Below are 15,231 nucleotides of genomic sequence, written 5' to 3' on the forward strand. Positions count from 1 at the left end.
TTATTTGCTTGTATATGTGTTGAAATTCAGATGTTGTGAAATGAAATGCACAGTGAATATGCTGTGGACGTAGAGATAATTGGAAAAAGCCTTTCAGTTTGGTTTTTGCTTTACCACTCGTGGAATCAGTACATTCTCCACAGTTTTGTTTTGTGTCTGACGAAGACACCTATCGAAAAGTTATAAAACTGCCACCACCTTGTTGTTTTTTGGTATGAAAGACACTGCTGCGAAAGTACCTGAAATATATTGAAGCCCTGCCAGCTCAGGGAGGGTGGTGCTGTGTTGACTGGATGAAGGAGCGCGGTGGGACTCGCGGTGTTCTGATTCTGCACGCGTGGGGTTATGTATAAAGAGTCCCGGGATCTCTGAATCATGGCTCTCCAAGCCGCGGCGCTAGACAGGAAAAGACATCCTGCAGCCTCACAGGAAATCGACTTGGTACAAGAGCAAACGTAGCACACGCACAATCTTTCTTGGCATATGCGTATTGATTCGTGACCTTGGTCAACATTCTGTTTTACTGCATTATCGCGATGCTGTTCAGTGAGCAAATCAATGAGAGGAGTGAACCGGAGAGTGCAGAAATTGATTTGTTTTTCTTTTTGAGCAGTTGTCTTTATTTTTCAAGCATTCCCGCACTGCCTCTGCTTTGATTTGACGTTAGCTGGCGCGTGGCTCACGTGTTATGTGGAGACAAAAAAAAAAAAAGAGTCTTGAATTCGTACTGGAGTCTGCGAACACAGCATTAACCATTTTTCCTTGGTTTATTATTATGCCAGTAGGAGTTCAGCCATCTTATGTTACTGTTAACTGTATGGAAATTAACAAATGAAACAGCTTATTTTTATGTACTACATTCATACGAATAATTGTGGGAGCTGGAAGAATATGCTAACTGCTAAAACTTTTACCGATGACCTAAATTTATCCTGTTAAGGTGTTGCATCAGCATTATGTAGGTAATATCAATGGTTTGGTGACTAATGAATGTATTCAAGGTACCATTTTTCAAAGTAACAGACTTCTTCTGAGAGTAGGACACCCGAGACTATCTGAGAATGTTGCCACGGCGAAATGTCTTGTAGTGTGATTAAGTGTTACGTGCCAAGCTCTTTCACCATACTGAATTATACAGCTGTCGTAAAATATTTCCTCAGGGAAGCAGTATGGTCATTTGCCCAAGTTTTAGGGAGATTTTCTTTTTTCTGTACATTCTGAAACACTTTTACATAGATCACCCACTCGGCATTCATGAACAACCATTAAGGAAGACTGCTTTAAATACTTCTTAAGTTCAACACCGGGTACCAGGTCCAGTAATGGACACAGAAGTTGGACAGAGGTAGTTATACTTCGCAACTGGTAACTTATTATTACAAATTTATCAAAAACAGATGAATGAATTCTGGGGGGGGGAAAAAAAAAGCAATAAGAAAGAGGTGGATCCCTGATGTCTTGTGAGTCCGTGACTTCCTGTGAACCTGCTGCACTAACCCCCAAAGTGTGTGATTTGACCCAAGGGAAATAACATGGAAAAAAAACACAGCTTCGAATGACATGGTTAGTGAAAAAAGGGGAATCACTCTGTAAATAGCAACGCTCGTGATCTTTTAATAGCAAGCAGGTTTAGTGTGCCGCAATTAACGTGTGTTGCACTTGTTTTACATGCAGTCGGGTGCGAACTCCCGCCCATGGCACTTCGCATTGCACTTGGCACTTCGCAGAGCAGTGTGAGATTCCACGGGAGTGAAAGCATATGGAAGTGTACTATGGGAATCTACGTCTGAAACACTGCAGTGTGGTGTAGTCCTCACGTGCCCTGGATCAAGCCCCTACATAAGGGCATCTGTCCACAAAGCACATAAATATTATTCCAATCTGAGTGAGCTATACTTGTCAAAGGTCACCTGCTGTTTTCACCCCTGTTTCCACACAGGATATAGCTTCCATATTACCATTACATTGCATTACAGTACACTACTGTCATTTGGCAGGTGCTCTTATCCAGAATGACTTACACAGTGCATCTAATAAAATGGCATGAAAAGTTGCACAAACAGGACACCAATAACCACACACGAACAAGCATCAGTGCTAACCACAGTGCTGAGATCACAAATTTGTGTCAAGATTGTCAAGTAAAAAACAATATGAACACCTACAGGACTATATCATTCCAAATATAATACAATGCACAGCACGCATGCAAGTAAAACTCCACATGCCCAGCAGGACTCTGAAATATACTTCCACATACAATACCAGTCAAAAGTTTGGACACAGCTACTCATAGAAGGGTTTTTCTATATTTTTACTATTTTCCGCATTTTAGAATAATAGTAAAGGCATCAAAACTATGAAATAACACAAATGGAATTTTGCAGTGATCAAAAATCAAAAACTATCTTTAGATTCTTCAAAGTAGCCAAAAATATTTTTAGAAATAATTTTTTTGGGAAATAAATTCATACATAGGCATAAACTTCACTATTTATATTTCTAAGAAACAAATTTCAGCTCCCTGGTTCTTTTTTTCAGATTTGGCTGATAAGGATCTCATCTCATGCCATACCTAGTCAACTGGTACCTGGTACTGTATATAATGTAATGCATTAAAAAGAGACAACTTGGGTAGGGGAGTTGAGGTGTAGTCTGTGGAGGTGGGTCTTCAGTCTGCAATGAAAGATGGCAAGCGTTTACCAATGGTGATCCTCATGGCATTGCTTGAGCATTGGGCTATGGCTCACTACGACATACATTGGCTTTGGTTTCACAACAGGAGTAAGTTAGTACCTAACTGACCTCTTGTAAGACTTCTCGATAACTACTCTTAGCATAGTGATGCACTGGGTAAGAGCGCCTGCTAAATGATGTAATGTAATGTAATGTAACAGGAGGAAGCCAATCAGGAAAATCCAGACAGTCAGTGACAGCGGTGCTTCTCTTCAAAAGAAAATCATGTTGCGTTTTTATCGCAACGCGTCACCATGAGCTTATGAGATGAGTCACATTTTCTGGTCGGCCTCATTTGCAGGTCGCCATATAGTTGGCTAAAAACAGAAATGACCACATCTTTCAGGAAATTATTATCAAGGTCAGACATTTGTAAGATTGTGATTTGTTCAATTAAACACATTTGTTCTATTTTAGCTGCACTTAGTAGTATTGTGGGAGAATAACTGTGGTAACATTGCGTTGTTAACTTTCAATTACTTGAACTTCCCCCAGTGTGTCTGGCTCATTAGACAGAAACAAAGAGCAGAGTGACAATTACACTGAAATTAAGTGGTACCAGAGCTGTACAGTAAAGAGCTACAGCTACCTCTGTAATGAGCATGAATAAAAAATAAAAAATCAGTTTTGACTGCATTTATTTTAAGAATGATAAATATACACAAGAAACTTGTGTCTGAAGACACAGCTCTTCTGCTCTCACCTGAAACAGTAATGCCCAAAGCAATTACTTATGCCTTAAACTTTGTTTTCCTTAAAAGAATCAAATGGTTTAATGTACTCGTATCTCTACCAGCTTGGTTGTACCTTGTCTGGCCAGCCATTGAAACCTGATCATCCAGGGCTTTTAATATTTTTTGACTCCTTATACGGCTTTTTGCTTGTGTTGTATTTGTAAACTGCCTTACTTGTAAATTGCTTTGGTTAAAAACGTCTGCCTAATGAATAAATGTAAATGTAAATATAACTTCCACCTTAAATGGTAAAAGTCAATGTGCACAGAATATAAAGTTCATCTGAGCAAATGGAGTAAACTACTGATTATTTTTGACTACATGAAATAAACTAGACAGAGCTATGCTCAAGTCAGCATGGCTGCTGTTTCACAGTGTCGCCTAGCTGCGATCCATGGAGAGGATCCTCTGCACTCTCAGCTTGTTTTAATTACTTTGTTGTTGGGGGGTGCAACACATCAGAAATGGATATTTTAATTGGCATCATGTTGGCAAAAATGTGATTACGGCTCCACAGCTCTGGGAGAAAGAAAGATGGTACTTTTCCTACCGGTGAGAGAGATTACAGGTGCTTTTTCGGTAGCATCCCTCACAGGCTTTATGAGGGCTGAGGGGATATCAGCAAGACAGAGAATAGCTTAACAGGAAGGGGCAGGAGTCATGCAGGAGGGTCACCAAGTGCATTCTAGATGAATAATATGAAAGCCAATTAGTCTTGCCCCCTGAGCCATTGCACTTCAATTGGAATAAAAATCTTTCTGTTTCCACCTCCTCGTACTTTCCCCCACTTTTTTATTGGGTATGTGTGGCTATTTTCACCTGGACTCAATCTCAATCTTCAGCCGTCATCCACCTCATCACTCTGCTCTAGGTGACAAACACCCTCCTTTTCATATCAGCGCCATGGACAGGGGCCATCCTCTAATAGCAACACCTTCTGGTCGGGTTGTTTAATGTAGCCTTAATCATGAAATGTACTGTAACCGCACTTCCGGCTCTGCCCTTAGAAGACAGCTACATTAGTTTTTCATGTGAACAGCCACATCCACTTCAACCAAGACACAACCCAAACCCAACCCAGAGCATGAGTGTGTTGACCAGTTATGGCACGATATGAGATCGTTATCAGCCAAATCTGTAAAAAGCACGGAAGAGCTACGGTACCAGTCAAAAGTTTGGACTCACCTAATTAAGGTAATGGGAAACATGCATTCAAAGACATTTTGATCTAAAGACTTATGCTTAAATGCTTGAAATTTGTCTCTTAGACAAATATAATTTGTGAAGATGATGCCTACATATGAATTTCTTTTCAAAAATAAAATATTTTTTTTAAATATTTCTTGGCTACTTTGAAGAATGTAAACTATAGGACAGTTTTGATTTGTTCAACACTTTTTTGGTCACTGCATAATTCCATTCCATAATTTCATAGTCTTGATATCTTTATTACTATTCAGAAATGTATAAAATAGTAAAAAAATAATAATAAAAGCCCTTATATGAGTAGGTGTGTCCAAACTTTTGACTGATTCTGACTTCTGTATTTAAGGCTGTACCACATGTGTGAATTAGTATCAGGGGAACATCATTGGTGCTATAAAGGGTGTGAAGTTATTATTAATTAGTGCATAGGTACTACCCAACAAACCAGTGTAGTCGAATAATGTTCTTCATGCTGGACTTGAATCATCATTGTTTTACCCAACTACCAGTCTCTGTGTGCATGCAAGCCCCCCCCCCAGCCGAACCCCAGCCGCAAACTGCAATGTATACACAATCTCCCTGAGCACATAATGCCCACGTTCCATCAGCATACCGCTTCTGTTTATCAGGCCTGACAGCTGTGTGCACTTTGGGAGCGCAAACAATCCAACGCATTGCTAGACACAGTAAACCCAGGACCGGTGCGACATATACAGAGAGGCATGCCAACGTGTTCCATCTGTCGGAAATGCCTTTCGTGCAGTTCAGTCCCATGTGACGTTTATTTACTTTTACAGACCGCGGGCTGGGGAATGAGTATTTAGGGATATCCACAGCCATAAAAGAGGAGAATAATTATTTATTAGTATTTACCATGCAATGATTGCAATCTGTTTGCTTGACAGTCACTGCCATTTTTCCTCATGTGAGCTTTCAGGAGTTGCTGAGCATAGTTCTTTCGTCTCAACTACTGTCAGTGAATATGAAGTACACCTACATTCCAAACGCACTCAGCTGCCGTAGTGGGTGAGTGTAATCTTTTGAATACGTTCTGCATAAGGCTCTAGTCCAAAGTCGACAAAGGCACAGACACTGTTGATAACAGCGACATTGGCTATAAAGCAGCACTTAGTTCATCTTAATTTTAATAGGTTTAATAGGTTTACCTATTAATTTTAATGTTAATTTGAATGTTGGGTATTTCTTTTTGTGTCTTTTTTATTTTTTTAATCTGTATGCACATTATAATAGCAATTTTGCAAATATGTCGCATCATGAATATTTGACATAAATCCTTAGGTAGATTAAGTTTGACATTTTTTATGCAGCTATGAACTATTCAGGAATATGTTGCAATGACTGTAACTAATGTAACAAATAGTAGGTTGAAAATAAGCTTTAACATAAAATTACAATGAACTAGTCAATGAACTTAAATGAACTTCAGAACTGTATCTGCAGTAGAGGTCTGTGAATTTCACCATTTAAATGATTTGAGGTGAGGAGACCTCTCACCCCAACTCGCAAGGGGTCTTTGGGCAAAACCAGGGTGTGATGTTATGCATTTTGGCAATGTATTTTAGCAATCTGTCATTTAATCTTTCAGCTTGGCCAGAACTACATTTATCTAGTCCTGCATTTAACCACACAACATAAAGTGCCACAGCTGTAGCTAACAGTACAATTTTTCAATTATTTGTTTTTTAGGTAAATCCTATAGATAGGGATTGATTCTTATCATCACCTGGCTAGCTCCAGAAACGTATCTGGAGGCTTAATAGCATGAGCTGGCTACTGCCTGTTTTAAAGCAAATAAGCCAGTGTTGCATTCTTGCTGTAAATGATGAGGTCAGGGCTTGTTGTCTGTGACTACTGAGGAGGACCTTTATTATTATATGAGGTATTTAGTAAACATTACCATGCCTGCCTAAAAGTCACAACACTATTCACCAGCATTTCTGGATCCCCCCCCCACAAGTTAATGAAGCCTGCCGACACTAAGTCGGTGCTCCAGGTTTTATTTGTTTTACGTTTTGATTGAGCATGAGACTCAGCTAATTGGTTTCAAATATAAAAATGTGTCTCTCAAGTCTTTCATTTAGAGGGAGGACAAAAATGCATATGCTTTGTGTATCTGAGTTTAACCTGACGCTTCAAGCACTGTCTCAAAACTGGATAAATATTCAAAGTAAACACCTTTGACATTTCCTTGTAATGTCTTCGCCATCCTCAGTTATGGTGTGTTACAGAAAATTACACTATGTGATGAGATGAATAGGAGAATGTTTCAGGACTGGGTTTAAATTACAGGTCTAGGCAGATACGGTCAGAGGACAGCCATTAGCCAACATTCCAACATCATTTCTTTATTCTGAGAACAAAACACTGTCTCTAACTCAGCCTTTACGGTTCCCTTATTGCCATCTCTACCTCTTAATAAGAGAAAATAAGGACACTATTATCACACAGAATGTGGTGCCACAAGCCTAATTAGGATATTTTTATAAACGCACAGGCAACCATTAAATTTCCAGAGGGTGAAAGAGAGGCTGTTTCTGGCTTCTTCCCTCATTTTCATTTGGCAAGATCTTGTGCCTTTAGATAAAGGGCAGCTCTGTTATTTCACAGGAGATATATGCTCCAGGCGGTTGGCAAAAAAACATATATACCAATATGTAACCTCAAACCAAAATTAACATATCAATTATTACTTTTTTCAAAGAGATTTTTTTTGTTTTTGGATGAGTACAGCTTATGTAAAACAAAATCCACAAGAATGTAAACTACGTGGACTTTTTAAAATCTGCTGAAATGAGTAACCGTTTACTCAAACTGCCTAAGAACAGATTGAAGTTTTACATCTTTTCCTTTTCTTATGAGCTACTGCAACTTGTAACCTATATTAACCTACCTCTCCGTTTCTTCTTGAGCTCATCCTCAAGAGGCAGGCAGGTGCATGAGTGGTAAAATTATTCTTGGCATTTGCACGCAGTCTTCTGTTGTGCTTGAAAATGCAGCGTCCTGGGACCGCAATATAAATACAGGGAACTCCACTATAGTGCAGCATGTGTCAGCTCTCTGGCTTCTGAAGTCTTAAACAGAATACCTCAGTCCTTTGGAGGGGGATGCGGACACCCAGAGCATTAATAAGACACAACGTAAGCCTGAATGTGTGACTTTAACTGCATCACTTGAACAGTTGGTTCCCGCTGCGCTGGTGGAGTCTCCAAACAAAGTTCAGCACACGGACACATCCATAGGGTATTAAAAATTACTGACTGGAGTACAATTATTTCAGTGCATCAGCATCCAGGTTGTATGAAGTTGCTGTTGTACCTGCATATGGTGACTAGCCTGTCTCTAAAATTGGAGCATAGCTGCAGCAGTAGATATAAAATGGTTCAGAAGCTTGATTTCTAACCAGCAGTTGCAGGTTCAAATGATTCCTGGAGTACTACACATCAATGACGTTCCAGGTGTATAAATTTAAAATAGAGGCTACGTACCATAAATGATAAGTGGCCTTGATTAATGATGTTAATGATGTCTATTGAGTAAATAATTCACGTTATAATGACTGTCTGGAAACACAGATGGCAAAAATAAAGAACCAATAAAAAAACACAAGTAAGTTAGCTGGCCAATAGACTGGAATTTAAATCCATTTTAGTACACAGAAGTGTGTGCCTTATATAAACCTATATCTGTCCAAGGAGGTCCTAGTTCAGGTGTAGCTTTTCATAGGAAATAACTAAGGCTTAATATGACAGTCGGAACATACATTGAAAAATTACTCCTTCTTTCATGATTTTTAAGCTGTTTTTTTCAGAATATGCCTTTTTAAAAAAAAGAAAAAACAATAGTGAGCAGGAAATAAAGAGGTACTGAACATGCCAACAGAATGGCTTGACTTTATATTGAAAGAATTAAATTAAAAATGTACTTGCGAGATCATGATGACAGTAGGTTACATAGAACGAATTCTGATGAAATTTTTAAGCATAATGTTCAAATTAAGGTGCCATTCAACTGGATGAAGCTGATATGATTTGCAGTGACTGACTGCAATGAATGTTACACTATCAGCCGGTATTTCTCGGCTAGAGGATTTTAGAAGGTAAGAATCTTACCCAAGAGTATCTAAAGCCTGCAGGGCAACTGTGGCCTAGCAGGTATTTTAACCTGACCCTACTTAGAGCTTGCACAGGAAATGAGTCAGTGCTGACCCACATACAAATTGACATGCACATATAGACACACAAAATGTGCAGCGTCAAACCCTGTTGATCATCTTTGTGACTCTTAGAGGCTGTTTGCTTTTATAGATGTTCGTATGTCATTTCATTTACCTGCAGACATTTTTAGGGCAATGCTGTCCAGTCCTGCCCATCATCCCAAATGTGTTGGACAAGCTGTCATTGTCCTCTTTTGCAGTCTCACCAGGTCTTGCCTGGCAGTGAAAAAGCACACTGAGTGATAGGTGAACATGAGACAGGAGAGGAGAACTCGGACAGGCTTAGGGCTTGGCATGGCTGACAGTGTGCTAGAAGGACGTGCTCAGAAAGATCAAAGCAACCCTTAATCAACCACGTAGAGCTTTGAGAACAAATCTAAAAGGTCTATTTAACACACGGAAAGAGCAAAGAGGGGGATTTCATTCGCAATAAATGCTCTCTAATTAGATGTAATGGGAATATTTGCATATGACCTTTTTTGCACGTTTTTGGTAAGGGAATAGCGTTCTGCTTGTGCATACATATGGAAAAAAAGAGTTGATTAAAAAGGCATTCGGTGCCCCTGTTGGCGGGTGTGCACACAGAGGGGGAATTGGGAAACGGTTCACCTGGTAAATTGGTGTCAGCATGGGTCGGCCCAGCGGTGCATGCTGAAGTACCCCCCCCCCCCCCCCAAACCCCTAACCCCCCATGCAAGCTTTCCCCTGGCGGCTTCCATTAGGTGTGATACCCCAGCACTCCACTCTTCCTCTCCCGCCAATCCTGTCCAGCCCTCCTCCTGCTGCTCACTGTATTCATCCCTCGCTCTAGAGTGCCCCACCGTGAAAAACCTGATCCAGCTAATTACCCCCCCCCCCACTCCACCTCCCCTTCCTCCCTCTTTTATAATTTGGCTGAAGACCACCATGTCACCAAACGGATCTCGGCGATGTGAAAAATGACGTTTCCAGCTCGGGACAGGGAGGATGGTCAAGTTAATGAATGGCTGCCAGATGTCCCTTATTAGGTTAATGCGCTTTCCCCTCCCCATCCCCCCTCCGGCGGGAGGCCCCGCTCGCGGGTGAAAATACGGCCGAGACGCAGGAAAATGCACGTTTCTGGGGGGGAGGTGGGGGCTGGCAGTTTTACTGTATAAGCAATCTAAACCCATTTCAGGCTTTATTAGCGTGGCGACACTTTGGGCTAACCTCATGAAACGGCGGGACGTGGCATCTGTGGGTTTTTTACAGGGGGTGCCAGCGCACAAAGCGGGTTGTCGCAGGCGCTGAGCTGGCGGCTTAACCGACGACAGCTGACCCGCGCGCTGACCCGGTTCGCTTTCTCCCGTTCGACAGGATCGGCTGCAGCCAGCTGCCCTGACAGGGGGGCCTGGCCCAGGTTTAGTGCGACTCCTCAGAAATCTGGAGTGATGGACGGGCTCTGGGAAGCCTCGCTGTGTGCGCCGAGACTTCTTCTTTTCTCTCTCTCTCTCCTTTTTTTAATGAATCCGGCTACACTGTAATTGCCTCATTTATTATCATTGCTACTCTGCATGAGTAATTGCAGGGAACACACTCTGATATCACGAGGGCCTTTTTAAACACTCAGATTATGCTAAATATGGTAATTAATTGTGCTTAATTTATTAGATTGTCATTTTAAAGGCCCATGGCGTCTTTTTATGTTTGTCCTTTATTGCCGGGGTCTTGTTCCTATCAAAGTTTTTTTTTGGAATTTAGCTCTAGAAGCTCATCAGTTGAGCTTTTTTGGTGTGCTCTGTGTCTCTCGGACTCTTTTGGCTCTGAGTCATACCATACCATCAAGGCACATTCACTGAGCACATTCTGATTTGTTCTCCATTTGTCTTTGTTTTGGAGCCTACAGCTGCTTCTGGAAATCTTCCAGCTTTTGGAGGTTAATTGTCCCACCTACCTACAGTATATCATTGTTCACATCTACCTGGTTATCAGAAAGACATGCTGAGGGGAGACAGGAGGATGTTGATGTTAATATTTTCATATTCTGGCATCGAGTTCCAACAATAGTCAAATAACCTTTTTTTTTTCACATTATACTCTTAAACTGCTTTTATCTGTACATATACTGATTAAGATTAATTTTGTTTCATAATTTGCATTTGTACCCTCAAGTTATCAAATATAATACCATGACACTAGAACTGTGGAATGTAGAAGAAGGATAGTTGTTTTTTGAGAGAGAGAGAGAGAGAGAGAGAGAGAGAGAGGATATACACAATTATGGCATTGCCAGCTAGACACAAGGTAAGTAAAATAATCACCACCGCCTAAATTCCTTCCTCTCCTCATTAGCTGTGTATAGACTAAAGTGTGTAGAGCTGTAAAGAAGGTCATCTCAGTGGGGAAAGGATTGCAGCAGGAATTACATAAACACTGGATGGATACAACTTTAAAGAAACAAAGTGACCTCATAAAGCGCCGGGGCTGAGGAACAGCGTGGTGGCTCTGCACAGAAGAGCTGACGACATCACATTCCAGGAAAGACAAATGAAAGTGGAATATACCTGGAGGCGGTCGGGGACGTTCCGAGAGGGACGGCGGTCGGCCGGGGAGCGTTTCCTAACACAGAGCCCCGAATTAATGCGTCCCAAGTCTCCATTCTACTCCCTCCACCGAACAGAAAGCGCATACAGAGGAACGGAGGCAATAGCTGCAGCTGCTCAGATTCGTCGTCTCACCTGAACGCTACTCTCAGTCTCTCCCGCCTAGATCAGGTGCTTCAAATATTCATGTGGAATTAAGATTGTAAGAGGTTACTGCCTCCTTGGATGCCGAGTGTGAGAAGCGGTACAGTAATTCCTTGCCATTTTTCTGAGGCAAGGGTTAAACTCAAAGATGAGAACCTCAAGCTTTTAGTGTTGCCATCCATCCCAGAGTGCAATGCAGCACCAGTCAGACCGGCCAAGCACCAGCACCCGCTCCCCCCCGCCCCCGACCCCAAACACATTTTCTATGCATCGCACAAACAGCACGCATAAATAAAAGATACGCTGCTAGCTCCTGGCGCCTGGAGTAAAACCGTTATCTGCTATTTAAACATGCGGGGAGAGAAAGTGGTGCGTGGAGCCAGCTCAGCTCCACCGTACACAAACAAATCCAGATGTGATGCACAACAGCAAGCTCTGTTTGGGGTCTGGATCACCCCCCCCCCCCACTCCCCCCCATTCCTCCTGGATAAACATGCATCTTGTCACCGTTCCCAAAATGTGGAGCTCATCGTTTTTTTTTCACCCCTTTACAATTCAGGTTGGCACACAGGGTCAGTGCGAGTCCTAATTTCTGCTGCAGAGGGATGTACAACTTGTGGGACGCCAGTGCATTGTGTGGCCATTACCCACAATCCATCTTGTTAATCGTTAAGAGCTGGTGAGAGAAGCAATGTGTACTCTTTAAGCGCTCTAACCACAAGGCCGCTGCGATGCAGTAGCATTCTGTATCGGCAGGCGAGCGTTTATTTTCTGGGGGAGATATCCCTGCAGATAACAGAAAGCAGATGAGAGAGGGGAGAGAGAGAGAGCGAGAGAGAGCGAGAGACATGAGCGCGGAGGACAACTGTCACACTCGTTGTAGTGCCTGACTGGTACACGGCGAGCTACGGCAGTCAGTCATTTCTCTATCCACTGCCACACACTTATCTTATCAAGTTCAAGTACCCCTGAGATGAGAGACTCTGTCAGTGCAATATACACTTCCCTGTGGCAGGGAGACGATTCTATCTGCCTGCCAAGTTGCGCCGCACATGTTTCAAACTCGGGGGTCGTTCGGAAAAGCGAGTGCCGCCTATTAGAGAAAGGCGCTGCTACGAGTGTGGGTTTTGAATAGCGCTCACGAGGTCAGGTGGGGACTGTCTGGTAATAGCCGGAGCAGCTGGGATCAAGGCACAAGCGCAGGTGCTGATTTAAGCCCTGTCACACAGAGAGTAGGGGACACTAAAAAGCGCAGCCTCATACTGCGTAGGAGTAGGTGTGCCTCCAGTCGAAACGTGGTTTGGATTTATTGAGTAATTTGTTTATGCGGAAAGGTATAACATGGTGTATCTGCTTAGCTGACACCTTCGTCGAGAGTGACCTACGTAACTTACAGTTCATTAATTCATACAGCTGGATATGTACCGAAGGAATTCGTGTTAAGTACCTTCCTCAAAGGTAAGACAGCACAGCCCTACAGGAAACCTCTGGGTTAGGAGCCCAGAGTCCCAAACTGGGGAAACACACTGCTCCCCACCAAACTGGCTGAAGATGGATAAAACATTTATAGAGATCACCCCAGTGCAGTGCAGCCTCTCTCTGTGAGGAAAGGTGGGTGCTTCGTATGCATCTGTAAGTGACTCTGAGGGGGTTGTTTCCCTCGATGGCCAGAGGCAGCTGTAAGCTCACCCACACTGCTCTTCACAGTGCGTAGTGGTAGCCAGCTCAGCGATGCCACGCAGCACTGAAAGCCAGGAGAAGCGCCTCCATCACATTTCTCCTAGCTGTCCTTTTTTTTCAGACAGCAATCAAAGCCTTAGACATCCGGCAGAAGATGGCATCCTACAGTCCCATCATAATGACATTTTTTTTTTTTACATTTCATTGTGACAGTGCTGTTCTCAAGAACCTCCTGTTCCCCGTCCTTTAGAGTAAACTTTTACTGAGAGATAAATTGGACCACAGTCCAAGTGTTCCTTGCCCCTGCTGAGCATCATCTTCGCCAACAGTAAAAAGTACTAAAGTACCGGTAAAGTGAATCAACATCCTGTCATTGTTATCTGTTGTCTGTCTGAGTTTGCTGCTACTGGGAGTACAGCAGTGTGTGTGTGGCAGGCGGTCTCTGCCAAGGCCATGGACAGAGAGCCAGGCTTTCGTTCCCTTCCTCGTGTAATAGCGGGTCTCCCTGCCTCAGCGGCCGGCCCCGTCATCCTTACATAACCGGTGGCAGATGGCTGAAGCTTCTTGCCACCACACACAAGCATGCTCTCTGACTGGAACGTGCATGCAAACGTCTCCGCCTCCCCCCCCCAGGAAGCATGTAATACGCGAGCGCCAGGAACCTGGGACCAACGCTCAGTTTCCATCTGAACTTTCAGCTGGAGCCGCGGCGCCAGGCAAGAACAGACAGGCCAAGCAGCAAGGGAAATGTGGAAATGTGGCTAAGGAGGAGATGTGGCCTGAGAGTGGCTCGGGTGTTTGGGGTCAGAGCCGCCAGCACAATGGCAAAAACAAAAACGAAGACTGAACCAAGCACAGGCACCAATATGGCTGACTACTAAAGCACTACTCTGTATGAACAACTATGCCCACCTTCCAACAATGTTGGCCCATAAATACCCAACCACAGATGCACTGAAAATCACTGCTTTACCATAACAACATAATATATATATGTAAGCCATCTATAGCCATTGAGTGTTTGTGACAAGTCTATAATGTTTATAAGTACCGTATATAAATAATATATTTTGACATGCTACATACGTTGTATGTATTACAACATATATATAAAATTTAAATTGTTGTATAATAATTTATAATTTACAGTATAATCTGTAATAAATGTATAAAAAAATGCACAAAATAACATAAACAAACAAGTCTCACATTTTATATTTGTATGACATATATTTGACATCCTGTAGCTATATACTGAGGATAGATTCCATATTGTTACCAAAAAATGACATGCTGCATATGTATGCTTAACACCCAGACATAGCAGTCAGACCTTTAGTTTCTACTATGTACCCATTCTCATTTCTACCACAAGCATGGCTGGACACCTGTCTTAATTTACTGTATTCTCATGCATGCCAATCAGCAAATTATCCCTCTAAAACAAAGAAGTCTAGCAACTGCAATTAAAGGATTTAACCAAATAAGCATGCTTAAAACCACAGGAACTGAAAAGGTGGTGCATATGCATTTGCTTATTAAATTCAAATCGATTCATTGTTAATTTGTGAATGAAAAACAAGAACCCAACATGAACTCTGTTACAAAAAAGCAATATACATTTTATTATGTGATATATACATATTTACAGTACAGTATGATACAGCACTGTGGTAATAGACTCAGACTGAACAGCTACATGTTAGGCCACTCTGGCAGGTTTCCATGGTGTTTGAGCTCTCCGTCAAGTAAACACATATCTTTGGCTTCGGAGCAGAATACATACTTTTGATGATGCAATGGTCAGTACATCTGAAAAGTTACAACACGGCTGGTCTTTGTTTATGCAGGGCTAATACATAATTAAGGACTGAATGTGGTTGTACCACTTTACAGAAGGTTTTCAGTTGCTTGTTAATGCCGACAAAGTAATCAT

The sequence above is a fragment of the Megalops cyprinoides genome, chromosome 2 (assembly GCF_013368585.1).
Source record: "Megalops cyprinoides isolate fMegCyp1 chromosome 2, fMegCyp1.pri, whole genome shotgun sequence".
In the NCBI taxonomy this organism is placed as follows: domain Eukaryota; kingdom Metazoa; phylum Chordata; class Actinopteri; order Elopiformes; family Megalopidae; genus Megalops; species Megalops cyprinoides.